Below are 12,608 nucleotides of genomic sequence, written 5' to 3' on the forward strand. Positions count from 1 at the left end.
CTGCGAATATACTAAAAACCATTGAATCAAACATCTTAAATGCATGAGTTTTAAAGTGTGTGAATTATATCTCAATAATGTAGTTATAAAAAAGTGAGAAAGCCAACCAATATTATACTTAAATGTTCTATTCCACTGTAAAGTAGTAGTGTATCTAGGCACATTTACTTATAAATCAAAAATTCCCCAGTTATCTATTTAGATGTTGCGTTGATATATATTTAATCTTCTCAGTCTACTTATAATTTGTAGGTGACAGATTATTTTATGTTGTGGGAAACTGAAACAGAATGTCCCCGGACCGTTTATGTGAACAGCGTCTGGCCTTTAACTGGAGACTAAGATATGGTATATTTCAATACCCCCAACTCACATATACCACATACATTAATAAGGGCCAAAATGCTGGGCCCAACCACAACAGCCAACCATAGGAAACTAGGATGCATTTTATATGGACATTTGTTTGGCAAATGTATCACAATCTATTTAACTGGTTGACAGCTGTGGTGGCAGTGGTTTACATGTGTATGTTTACAGTGTGTGTGTGTGTGTGTGTGTGTATGTATCTGTGTAGTTCACAGCAAGATCTGTCAGAATGCTGTAAGCCAAACAGTACTATGAAACTAAAAGGAAAAAAAGATCATTATCTTTGAAAATGTATTCTTATGTGCTGTCAATTATTTGAAGATTGCTTTTCCCAGCTGAAGGTCAGTTTAGCCACCTTTAGTCTGTTGCCAGAGGATCAACAATGGGTAAGATCCCAACCCCTACCCCAGTACCCACTGTGTCTCAACATTTTCCTTGATGATTTACATGAGTACATCATAATCCTTACAACTCTCAGCTGAGCGTGGTTGCTTACACTCATAATTCCAGCACTTTGAGAGGCAAATGCTGGCAGATCACTTGAGACCAGGAGCTAGAGACTAGCCTAGGCAAAATGACAAGACCCTGTCTCTACAAAAAAATAAAATATTAGCTGGGTGTGGTGGCATGCCAATACTTTCAGTTACTCAGGAGGCTGAGGTGGGAGGATTGCTGGAGCCAGCGAAGCTGTGGCTGCAATGAGCCATGATCATTATCACTGCACTCCAGCCTGGGCAACAGAGTGAGATCCTGTCTGAAAAAAAAATCCTGTCTGAAGAAAAAAAAAGTCATTCCAACTCTCTAATGGGGGTTTCTTTATACCATTTTATAGATGAGGAAAGTGGGGCTTGCAGAGGCTAACTTTTCCAAAGTCAGAAAGATAAGTGGTAAAGTTGTGTTGTAAACTCAAGTCTGCTGATTGCAAAGACCACATTCAGGCTCCTTTAAGTTAAGCTGTTTTACATCTTCCCAAGAAGAAATGACATGTTTTACTCTTTTGCTACTGACTTAATTATAATCATTATAAAACTAAAGCAGAAATTGATTATTTGATTATTTGACTAGAAATTTATTACACAGAAATTTATTGTTAACACTAAGTACCAAGGATTTCCAATTTCTATCCTACAGCTTGACATTAACATTTTAAATTATCATTTATTTTCTTACAGATATATCATAATCATACAGTAAACCCTTGATTTTTAGGATACCAACCTGCAGGAATGACCAGTCTCTTTTTAAAAAAGAAAGAAAAAAGAAATTCTCTTTAAAATATAGTTAGGATCCAGCGGTGTTTTTACCCAGCACTGTCTTGCTTAATGGATTTGTCTTAAAAGACATGCCACCCCAATGATGATAGGTGCATGAGAAGCTCATTTTGAGAACTAAGTGTGAAGCAGCAAAGAGGAGCAGAGTGGTAGAAATCACAGTGGCAGCAGCACTGGGGTGACATGGAACCTCAGGGTGGGCACCTGAGGCCACGTAGTGATGGAAATGAGAATCAGCAGAGGGATAGCAGTTTGCTCTTCTTGTTGACACTGGAAAGGATAGCAGCAATGAAGAGGTAGAGTGAGGAACTGCTCTAATCTTTGCTGGAGGGGTTGCCAACAGCCCCTCATACTAGGCCTGTTGGGACACTTGGTGCCATACTGAAAAATAAAACAGTCATAATATATTGTCATAGTGGATTGTCAGTGTGGATGCCCGGAGACATTTATTTCATGTGGTAATATTGTTGCAGTAAAACTCCAGCCAAGAAACACAAAGAGAGCTTTGGAGACCAAAGAGAACTTTAATTCGGGCACACAGGCGGACAGCAGGTTCATGCCCAAAATGGTTGCCAACCCATACAAAGAATGTAGGCTTGCTTATATGCCGTTTGAGGTGGGAAAAGCAAGACAGGATACAGGTTTTAGACGAAGCCAGTAAGTTGTGTAACCCGTGATAATTCTGATAAAACTTACAATTTAGCTGTCTCCACCAGTCAACCTTGGAGCTGGACAGAGCTGGGGTAAGGGAAAACAGAAACATGTGGGGGTCTGAAGGCAGGCGATACCTTGGCAAGTTGAGATAAGCTCACAGCTGCAACTTGTTAGCAATGCTGGGAGGGGCTGCTTAAATTTTGTTTAGCCTATGTGTAATTTTTTAAAAACCTGTACTTAATGTTAACTATTATCTATTATCTATGCTTTGTTCATTATCTTAAACTTTAATGTTACTTGCATTATTTTATTTTCCACAATATCACAACAGATTCATTCAGGTCTTTATTTGATCTGTATTTTCGCCTATAATTACGCTTATAAGAAAGACTGTTGAATGGTTTTAAAATACATGAAATGTCTTCATTAGAGAAATAAAAACCCTTACAATAAGATGGTTATAATATTAACTCTGGGCTATCCAGGATGTCTGCTTACTCATTCCTACATGATCCAGGGTGACTGAAGATTTATCTTACTGGGCTTTAAGAGCTATGATCTACTCTTTTATTTTTAAGATATTTTTCTTTCTTGAGGTTACCTAGGAAGGATATCTTTTGACCACATTTTTTTTTTTACGTCTAGATTAGGGAAACATCTACAACCACATGTTAGATTGGAATGGGAATTAAAAGAAATTAAAGAGTGTAAGCAAAAACTCAGTTGTATGTAAGAAAACCCAGTTTCCCCTAAGGAAGAGAAACAGCTGGAGTCCTTTAAAAAGTAACTGCCTGTTTTTCTGTGGCTAGTGAGCCTTATCTTTCCTCCTTTCCCAGGCATGGTGAAGACCCTGGTTCTCTAGCTGTGCAGCTGCAAGGTCGCTAGACAGATACACTCAAGTCACAAAACATGTTATTCGTTAAGTAAGAAATGATGTAATGCATGCCTCAATTAATTGAATAGCTGTCATTGTTTCTCACTTCTGTAATATGCTTCCCGCTGCACAGATCTCCCCCACCCCAGGAAATGCTTAAAAGTAGCTCTTTGTTCAGGGCTCAGTCCTTTGGATGTTAATCCAACTTGGCCAGTGCACCTAAATAATAAATACCCTCCTGAACCTGACTTGTCACTGTAATTCCTTATCAATCTTGCTACAAGATAAGCTTCTGTGTTTTAAACCGACAAGAGCTTTTGCTGAAGAGCTCTCCTCAGGCAACTGGTTGAGCTCTGCCATCTTGAATGAGTCACGCCATATGTATTTGGAATTTTCTTTGTTTTAATATAGAATATTGTAAAGTCAAAGTATAATAAATTGTTTTCAGATTTGGAGTTTAAGACATACCTGAAGAGGTGGTTTTAATTCCTTTAGATGTCTTATAAAATGAGACTTTTTATATGTTAATGTATAATAAAACTGAATCAAGATTATTTTCCATTTGAATTTTTCTATAGTTTAAAAATATTTCTGTATCCTTTGTTGGTATTGTGTCACTGCAAAACTTTAGTGCAAAGTTTATATTTAGCTAAACTGTTACGTTAACTAAGAAATGCATAAATCTATTAATATTTCTAATTCTCAATTAATTGATCTATGAAGATAAAAAAAAGAAAACATCTATAACCACTCACAAACACAAAAATTCTTAAGATGAGGTTTCTGGAGCTAAAAGACCTGTGAACTGAAAAAAAAAATGGTTTCTGTTGGCAGACAGTGATACTTTCTTTGCGTTCTAATTACATGAAATAATTTTTAGATTAATTAAACAAATACTAACCAAAGGGATTATTTTTATGTTTTCACTGAAATGTTATGTAACAAAGACTGAAGATTGATTTGAATAGATTGGAAGACTGCTTCATTATTGATGATTCTTTTTTTTTTTTTTTCCTGTGGTTTTCTTTTTAATTATCTTTAGTCTTGCGATCACACATTTTAAAATTTGTGTATATCTCCACTACTTTAATCCTTTTAAGTTGGCAAAAGCACCATTCCCAATCACAAATACACAGTTCTACAGTTTTTTGAGACTGAGTCTGGCTCTGTCGCCCAGGCTGGAGTGCAGTGGCCGGATCTCAGCTCACTGCAAGCTCCACCTCCCGGGTTTACGCCATTCTCCTGCCTCAGCCTCCCGAGTAGCTGGGACCACAGGCGCCCGCCACTTCGCCCGGCTAGTTTTTTTGTATTTTTTAGTAGAGACGGGGTTTCACCGTGTTAGCCAGGATGGTCTCGATTTCCTGACCTCGTGATCCACCCGTCTCGGCCTCCCAAAGTGCTGGGATTACAGGCTTGAGCCACCGCGCCCGGCCCCAGTTCTACAGTTTTATGTTTCTGAATGGCTGTTTAAAGACAATCCTAAATTATAACTTAGTTTGACTTAGATTGTAAAGAATTCGAGAGTGAAGTTTAACTTGCTACTATTTTAAAAGCATGTGACCTTATAGATTTGTACGATGTGAGAAGTGTTGAATAATCTTTAATATTACACATAAACCATACTAAAATGCTTTTCAATAAGTAAAAGGAACCCTTTTAAATACAGGGAATTATAATTAGATTGGCATTGTAAGGCCAAAACTGTAGACATTGCTACCTTATTTATCTTCAACCCTTGCCTTTAAGAGGCAAATGAACACAAAATACAGGTGAATCTTGCTTAGTTCTGAGACAGTGAAGGAATTTCCCCAGTATTTAAATATATTCACATAACCAGCTATATAAATCTAAATATAAAACCAATCTCCAGTAAGTTTTAAGATGGCACTCACCATCTTTGCGAAAAGTTGAACATTACTAACAAAGTCTAATCATATCTTTAGAAGGGGTAAACAGTGATAGCATTTACTGAATTGGAATTACTATTAAAATTCAAAAACTGAACATATTCATTTAACCACAAGCCAGTCTTAGTTTTAAATCAGGACTGCCCAACAAAATATTCTGTCAGTCATTCATGATCTGAATTCTGGTGTATGAGATCTATTAAAGTATGGTACACATAAAAAAGTCATGAGACATTTGTTTTGTAATAAATAAGGCAGTGGCCAATTATTACTCATTAGTAGCTTTTTTGAGATAAGCTATCAAGTCTGCCCTTTCTTCCTTCTTCTTAATGCCGACAAAGATCATTTTTGTTCCAGGGATGTACTTCTTGGGATTCTCCAAATACTCCATCAGTGTATCCTCTCCCCAGGTGATGCCTTTGTTCTTATTGGCGGCTGTGTAAGAGTATCCAGGGGCCTGACCTGTCTTCCGCCCGAAGAGACCATGGAGATTTGGCCCAGTCTTGTGCTTGCCTCCCTTTTCAACGGTGTGGCACTGGGAACAGTTCATAATAAAAATCTTCTTGCCTTTCTCAACATCACCCATATTTAATTCTCTTTTTAGTCACTGGTGCAACGAAGATTCCCGCTCCAAAGCAGGACGTCCCCACTCTCTCCATTATTGATGATTCTTATGCTTGTCTTTGGAATCTCTTGCTTGGCTGTTATGTAGAATCGGATTTTAAGGCTTTGATATAAGGATGACCTGGATTCTGGGCTGCTTGTTACCCTGGTAGGTTCTTGAATGAAAAGTTGAGATGATTTGCAGTGGGACAAGACAGATTAGCAATAGAAGATGCAGAGAGTGGAGAGGCTTGTTAGAGGTACGAGGAAGATGGCTTTGACTTTGACTCAGGTGTGAATCAGTTAGGTGGTGGAAGTGAAAATGAAGAGGAGATGCCAAAAGGCAAGAAGTATCAGGAAGGCATAGACTGATGAAACTTGGATATCTGTAACATACTTGCAATGCATGAATGCAACGTTATTCTCTCCTGCCTCTTACAGGCCTGCCCTTTCTCCATCTGTGCATCTTTTGGAAACATTAGAGGATATTCAACATTAACACTGAATATTGAGCCCATTTCAACATTAGACCTTGTTTTTATTTCTGCTTTAACATGGTTTAAGTATGTCTGCAAAGGAATAATTTTTTTAAAATTAATTAATTACTTTTTTGAGACAAAGTTTCACTTTTGTCACCCAGGCTGGAGTGCAATGGTGCCATCTTGGCTCACTGCAGTCTCTGCCTCCTGGGTTCAAGCAATTCTCCTGCTTTAGCCTCACAAGTGCTGGGATTACAAGTGTTACATCATCATGCCCAGCTAATTTTTGTATTTTTAGTAGAGACAGGGTTTCACCATGTTAACCAGGCTGATCTCGAACTCCTGACATTGTGATCCACCTGCCTCGGCCTCCCAAAAGTGCTGGGATTACAGGTTTGAGCCATCATGCCTTGCCTATTTTTTTAATTTAGTTTTGCTCTCGTTGCCCAGGCTGGAGTACAGTGCCGCGATCTTGGCTCACCGCTGTCTCCGCTTCCCAGGTTCAAGCAGTTCTCCTGCCTCAGCCTCCCTCATAGCTGGGATTACAGTCATGCTCCACCGCACCTGACTAATTTTGTGTTTTTACTGTCGACGGGGCTTCTCCATGTTGGTCAGGCTGATAGAGGAAGAAAATTTAGTGACGTTAACCATCCTTTTTCATATCTCAAAGAGTACAAGATTTGTTTATCTAACAGTTTTGCCAAGAAGGCAGTGAATGAAATTTCACTTTTGAAGTATGTTTGAAGTTAACATTTTGTGATAGGGAGCCAAGCTCATTCTAACAACACTTTCCTATGGAAGTGCCTTCCTTTGAGCTCAACATAAATCATGTCTTAAAGTAACTTTCAGCCTGATTAGCATTGTCTAGTAGAAATGAAATTCAAACCACATATGTAATTTTAAATTTTCTAATAGCGCCATTAAGATAAGTTTTAAAAATATAAAGAAACAATTATACATTTTATCTACCTGATACATCTGAAATATTATCATTTATATGGAAACAATAGAAAAGTTACTAACAAGTTATATACATTTTTTCATGCCGAGTCTTTGAAATATGATTCGTATTTTGCACTTATGGCACATTTTAATTTTGACTAGCCACATTTCCAGTACTCACTATTCATTTGTGGCTAGTGGCTATCGTATTTGACACTATGGCTTTAGAGAACTGAATTACGAACCAAAAGATGACAGATTTGATTCAGTTCCCTACTGGGAAAGTTTTCCATCAGCTATGTCTAATTCTCCTTCATACCTACACCCACCCCTTAGCACCCAGTATAGTAAAATTCAGTTACTATTCTTTGCCTGTATTCTCCTCAGCTTTGGATTTCAACCCACTGGCTTTCCCATACCGAGCAGCCAATGCAGACTGTTGTTTTCAATACCTGTTCCTTTCTAAAAAGATGAAGGCAGTAATCATATTTGTGCTTAGCATAAGGAGTTCAAGAGAAATTACCTATTTGTTTTGTGATCCCCCTTCCATATTGCTGGGGCATATTTTCATCTGGGGTTTTATAAATAGGAATTGCCCATCTGGTAAATAGAGTGTATGATAATGGAGATAACCTAGTCGTCCTCCTATACCCTGCCACAATTGACACTCATTTATTCCTCAGAACACCTAATGCTTTATGTAACAGGACTCTGGGAAGAAAGGGCAGTGGCAGGCAAAAATGAAATCGATATGTCAAACATCACTCTTGTGTGAAAATTTTAGATTTGGTATTTAAGCAGAAGGTTTCTTTTTCTTTCCTCTTACAGATTTGTTAAATTACAAGCATGGCTTGATGTTGCCAGGGCAGCATTTTGGAGCTCATGGAGAGAGAGCCAGTGATTTTTAGCCTTCTCTATACAAGAATAGTTGTGGACAAAGCCATCCTAGAAGGGAGGTGATCTCCGTATGGTAAAGCCCAGGTTGTTGCAATGTATTTTACCTTGTGAAATAGGGTGAGCAATCTTCTATTTTGTTAATTCATCTGCTATATAAAGTCTTTCTTAAATTTTAGTAAAACGCTGACTCATAGTCTTTTATGTTTTGACAATGTTCAAAGAACTCCGTGGTCTCTAGCAACCTTTGGACTCCCAAGTAATATTGCAAAGATCTTTATTGTTGGCTTGCTTGAGAGTATTTCTGCTAAGCCCCACCAGTGACTTCCATTTTGTTTCTTCAGATAGTTTTGTTGTTGTTGTTGTTGTTGGAGTTTCGATCTTGTTGCCTAGGCTAGAGTGCAATGGCGCAATCTTGGCTCACTGCAACCTCCGCCTCCCAGGTTCAAGCGATTCTCCTGACTCAGCCTCACAAGTAGCTGGGATTACAGGCATACACCACCACTCCCGGCTAGTTTTGTATTTTTAGTAGAGATGGGGTTTCACCATGTTGGTCAAGCTGGTCTTGAACTCCTTTTTTTTTTTTTTTTTTTGAGACGGAGTCTCACGCTGTTGCCCAGGCTGGAGTGCAGTGGCGCGATCTCGGCTCACTGCAAGCTCCGCCTCCTGGGTTCACGCCATTCTCCTGCCTCAGCCTCCCGAGTAGCTGGGACTACAGGCGCCCACCACCGCGCCCGGCTAATTTTTTGTATTTTTAGTAGAGACGGGGTTTCACTGTGGTCTCGATCTCCTGACCTTGTGATCCGCCCGCCTCGGCCTCCCAAAGTGCTGGGATTACAGGCTTGAGCCACCGCGCCCGGCCTGGTCTTGAACTCCTGACCTCAGGTGATTCACCCACCTCGGCCTCCCAAAGTGCTGAGATTACAGGCTTGAGCCACTGTGCCTGGCTTCAGATAGTTCTTCCAAAACAAATCATCAATTGCCTGATTGCTAAAACTTACGTCACATTCTTTCAATTGTATATCTGAGTCACTGCAAAAAGGCATCTCAGTTTCCTTCCAGAAATTTGGCAGGGGAGCTTCTCACACAACACAGCAATGTATTGGATCTTTTCATTGACACTTGAGACTGGATTCGCTCTGACTGCTCTATCTTTTTTCTTCTTCTAATTTTCCTGGAATTGCCTTTGCTGTCTTCTTGTGTTCTCTTGAGATGACACTTCCACACCTATTCCAGAAGCATCACAATACTTCTGTTTTTTAAAAGCCTTAGCTTTTGTTCATGGGTTCACTTGTACAAGAATATTAACATTGACTCTTGCTTTGTGTAATATTCAGTATATCAAGTTAGTCTTTTAAAAAAATCTTTTTTAAGCCTTTAAACTCAATTTATACATCTCATTTGTGAATTTGTTATTTTTGCATTAATGTTTAAAGACAAAACACAACACCTTTCTTTTGATCCTTTAAATACCAGCAGTGACACTTTCAAATCTAACACTTAAATTTTTAGTGAGCATCTAAATATTCCTTACAATGTTTAAACTTTAGATTTAACTCATCAGATTTCCTTAAATATTTAAACAGAGGTTATAACCTTAAATAATTAAATCCCAAGTATTTTAGTTTAAATCAGAAGTAGTTCAGTATGTCAGATTCTCCAAAAATCAAACACCTCAAAGAACAAATAAAACTTGCATATCCTAACATGTTGACTGCAGAAGTTATTATTACAACCAGGTCAATAGTGTTAACACCAAAGTTTGAATACTTTATTTGCTCCATGTATTTTATCAGTATTACTACTAGTAACTGATTAGTATTAATACTGGTAGCAGCATTGCATTAGTATTCATAATAGTATTAATGCTAGACTACCATTATTATTAGCGCCAGCACCAGCACCAGCATGAGCACCCGTAATATTAGCATAGAATTAACATTAATCTTAGAATTAGATTAGTATTTGTATACTTCTCAGAGTTGCAAGGTTAGCAACCCCTCAGAAAGAAAACGGATTACGAATAAAGAGTTAGTGGTTGAGAATGTCACTTGAAATTTATAAATTTGGGGTTTTCAGTTAGACATTTTTGGACCAAGACACCAAGAACTAGGTTTTGCCATTCTGATCCCTTAACCTTACGGGGACTTTTTTGTGCTATAGTCATTTATACAGCAGTAAGAATTTCTAAGCTTTGACCTTTTCTGGCAGTATAGTGAATCACAGTCACTTATGGTTGATCTTCTTACAGTGTTTTCTTACGTAATTTCTTTGAAAACTTCTGTGACAACTTTTTATTGCCTGATTAGAGAGGGTGACCAATCACCTTTGTTTGTCCAGGAATGAAGGGTTTGCTGGGACATGGAACTTTTCAGCACTAAAACAAGGAAAGTCTCCAGGATGGCTGGTTATCCTAGATTCTACGCCAGTAGTTCTCCACTTTCACTAGAATGGTCTAGGGAACTTTTCAAATATAGCAGGACCCAAGTCCCACTTCCAGAGATTCTGATTTAATTAGTCTATGGATAAGGCCTAGTCATGGATATTTTTGAAATGTTCCCAAGTGATTTTCATGTGTAACCAAGGTTGAGAACCATCGTTCTGCATTCTCTACCCAATTTGACACACCCTATGCAACATTTTATTGTCCACTTTGACCTACTGGAATTTAGCAAAACTTTAATTTGACAAGCATGTGTTTGAGTTCATCAATGTGAACTATTTCCAGTAAATATTTCAGGGAGAAGTCATACACATCTTTCTCGAGCAAATCATGTTATTTGTTATTTTTTAGTGTATTGTGTTTCCATGAATTTTCACGGAATTTTTTGTCATTGCTTAAATTGTCAAGCTTTCAACAATGAGAAGTGTTTTATGCTGACCTATTTGTCCAGTTAGCGCCATCCTTGAAGGTATTCAAGCTTCTTGATGACAACAAAGTATTCCAGATTCTTTTTGGCTTTTCCTGCCACAAGACATGGAATCAACTACTTTCTAAGGATCCTTGTGTCTTCATACTGGTGAAAGTTTTCAGAAACCAAAATCTTGGCTACCTGGGGCACATCAGGTTGTTTCACAAGAGTATTAGTAGTATGTAGACCTTGGACCCATTATCTTGCATAAAACTGAAATTCTTAATTCTCTCACATTTTTTTTTTTTTTGGCATCCCATTGTCCATTCTACAGATCCATGTTTATCTTTATTCTTTTTTTCTACAAACCAGTATGATGTTTGTGCTTTTTAAAGCATCAAAATTCCGTTACCTCTTTATTTACTCTCCTTTCTAATTTCAACTGTGCATCAGGAAAACAGTGTGAATAGACTTCACTTATTTTCTATTTTGTGCTCAGAGGCAAGGCACACCTGTTCTGTCTTCCAGGTTCAAACTCTATTTCGTTTTTTCTTTTTTTGAGACAGAGTCTTGCTCTGTTGCCCAGGCCGGAGTGCAGTGGTACAATCTCAGTCACTGCAAGCTCTGCTGCATGGATTCACGCTATTCTCCCGCGTCAGCCTCCTGAGTACCTGGGACTACAGGCACCCACCACCGCGCCCGGCTGATTTTTTTCTTTTCTTTGTATTTTTAGTAGAGACGGAGTTTCACCGTGTTAGCCAGGATGGTCTCAATCTCCTGACCTTGTGATCTGCCATCTGTCTCGGCCTCCCTAAGTGCTGGGATTACAGGCATGGGCCACTGTGCCTGGCCTCCATTTCCTTTATAGTTTGATAATTTAGTACTTCTTCAGTACTCATATTTTCTGAAGAGTCATCACTCCTTATCTTATCTCTTCATAGTAAATTTATGTATACATTTATTTTATATACATGTATACATTTATTTTATATACATAGTGGAAAGTGGATTTTCCACTGGAATGAGAGGAAGTAGCTATTTTGTTGCCATTTGAAGAGAAGTGGAAATGTATGAGCAAACCATCTTCTCAGTCCTCATATGGGCTGACAATTTGTATCTGAGATGACAGATTTAGGATATGGGGAAGAAATTGAGATCAGAACAGTGCAGACACTAATGGCAGGGACCCCAAACCAAGGGTCAAAAATAAAATCCATGTAGATATTATTTTAGTGAGTTTTGCCCTCATACTGGGTTGTTTTGCAGGGAAAGCGATGGGAGAGAGAAGGGGACATATCTTAAAAAAGCAGTTCCTTTTGCAGTAATTTTGACTTGATCTTAGACCCACCTCTTAATTTTAGAATTCACTCTGAGAAGATATTATGCAAACTGTTATTATCAAATATTTCCTTCATTGGGGATCCTGAGTTTCATCAAGTCACTTTAGATCAGCAATAAAAATCACCTTGAGAGTTTTCAGATTTTTCTCCAGAAGGGACTGTGAAACATGCTGTTTATTTATGGAACTCCCAGTCCTGGTTCTTCAGGACTCCTTTATTTGCTGATCTAAAGATAGCAAAAAAGGCTTTTAAAAATTCATTTCTTATTGAATTTGGGACGTTCTGGTAAATGCCTGTCTGACTAAGGTCATTTATATAGGGAAGGCTTTGCCTTAAGCCCCAAATTGATTTTAGCCAGGAAGAAATAGACTGTCTAATAAATAATGTGGTGTTTATATATGCATTCACCAAATAATAAATCAT

At 38.2% G+C, this 12,608-nt stretch overlaps 1 long non-coding RNA gene and 1 pseudogene across 3 annotated transcripts in view; one reads left to right on the forward strand and one right to left on the reverse strand.

The window, feature by feature from the left end:
* LOC141409507 (uncharacterized) overlaps positions 1-12,608 on the forward strand; it is a 281,827-nt gene that overhangs the window by 11,197 nt on the left and 258,022 nt on the right. The window lies entirely within an intron of this gene.
* LOC141409506 (cytochrome c pseudogene) lies at positions 4,753-5,731 on the reverse strand (annotated as a pseudogene).

Source organism: Macaca fascicularis, chromosome Y, assembly GCF_037993035.2.
Source record: "Macaca fascicularis isolate 582-1 chromosome Y, T2T-MFA8v1.1".
Classification (NCBI taxonomy): domain Eukaryota; kingdom Metazoa; phylum Chordata; class Mammalia; order Primates; family Cercopithecidae; genus Macaca; species Macaca fascicularis.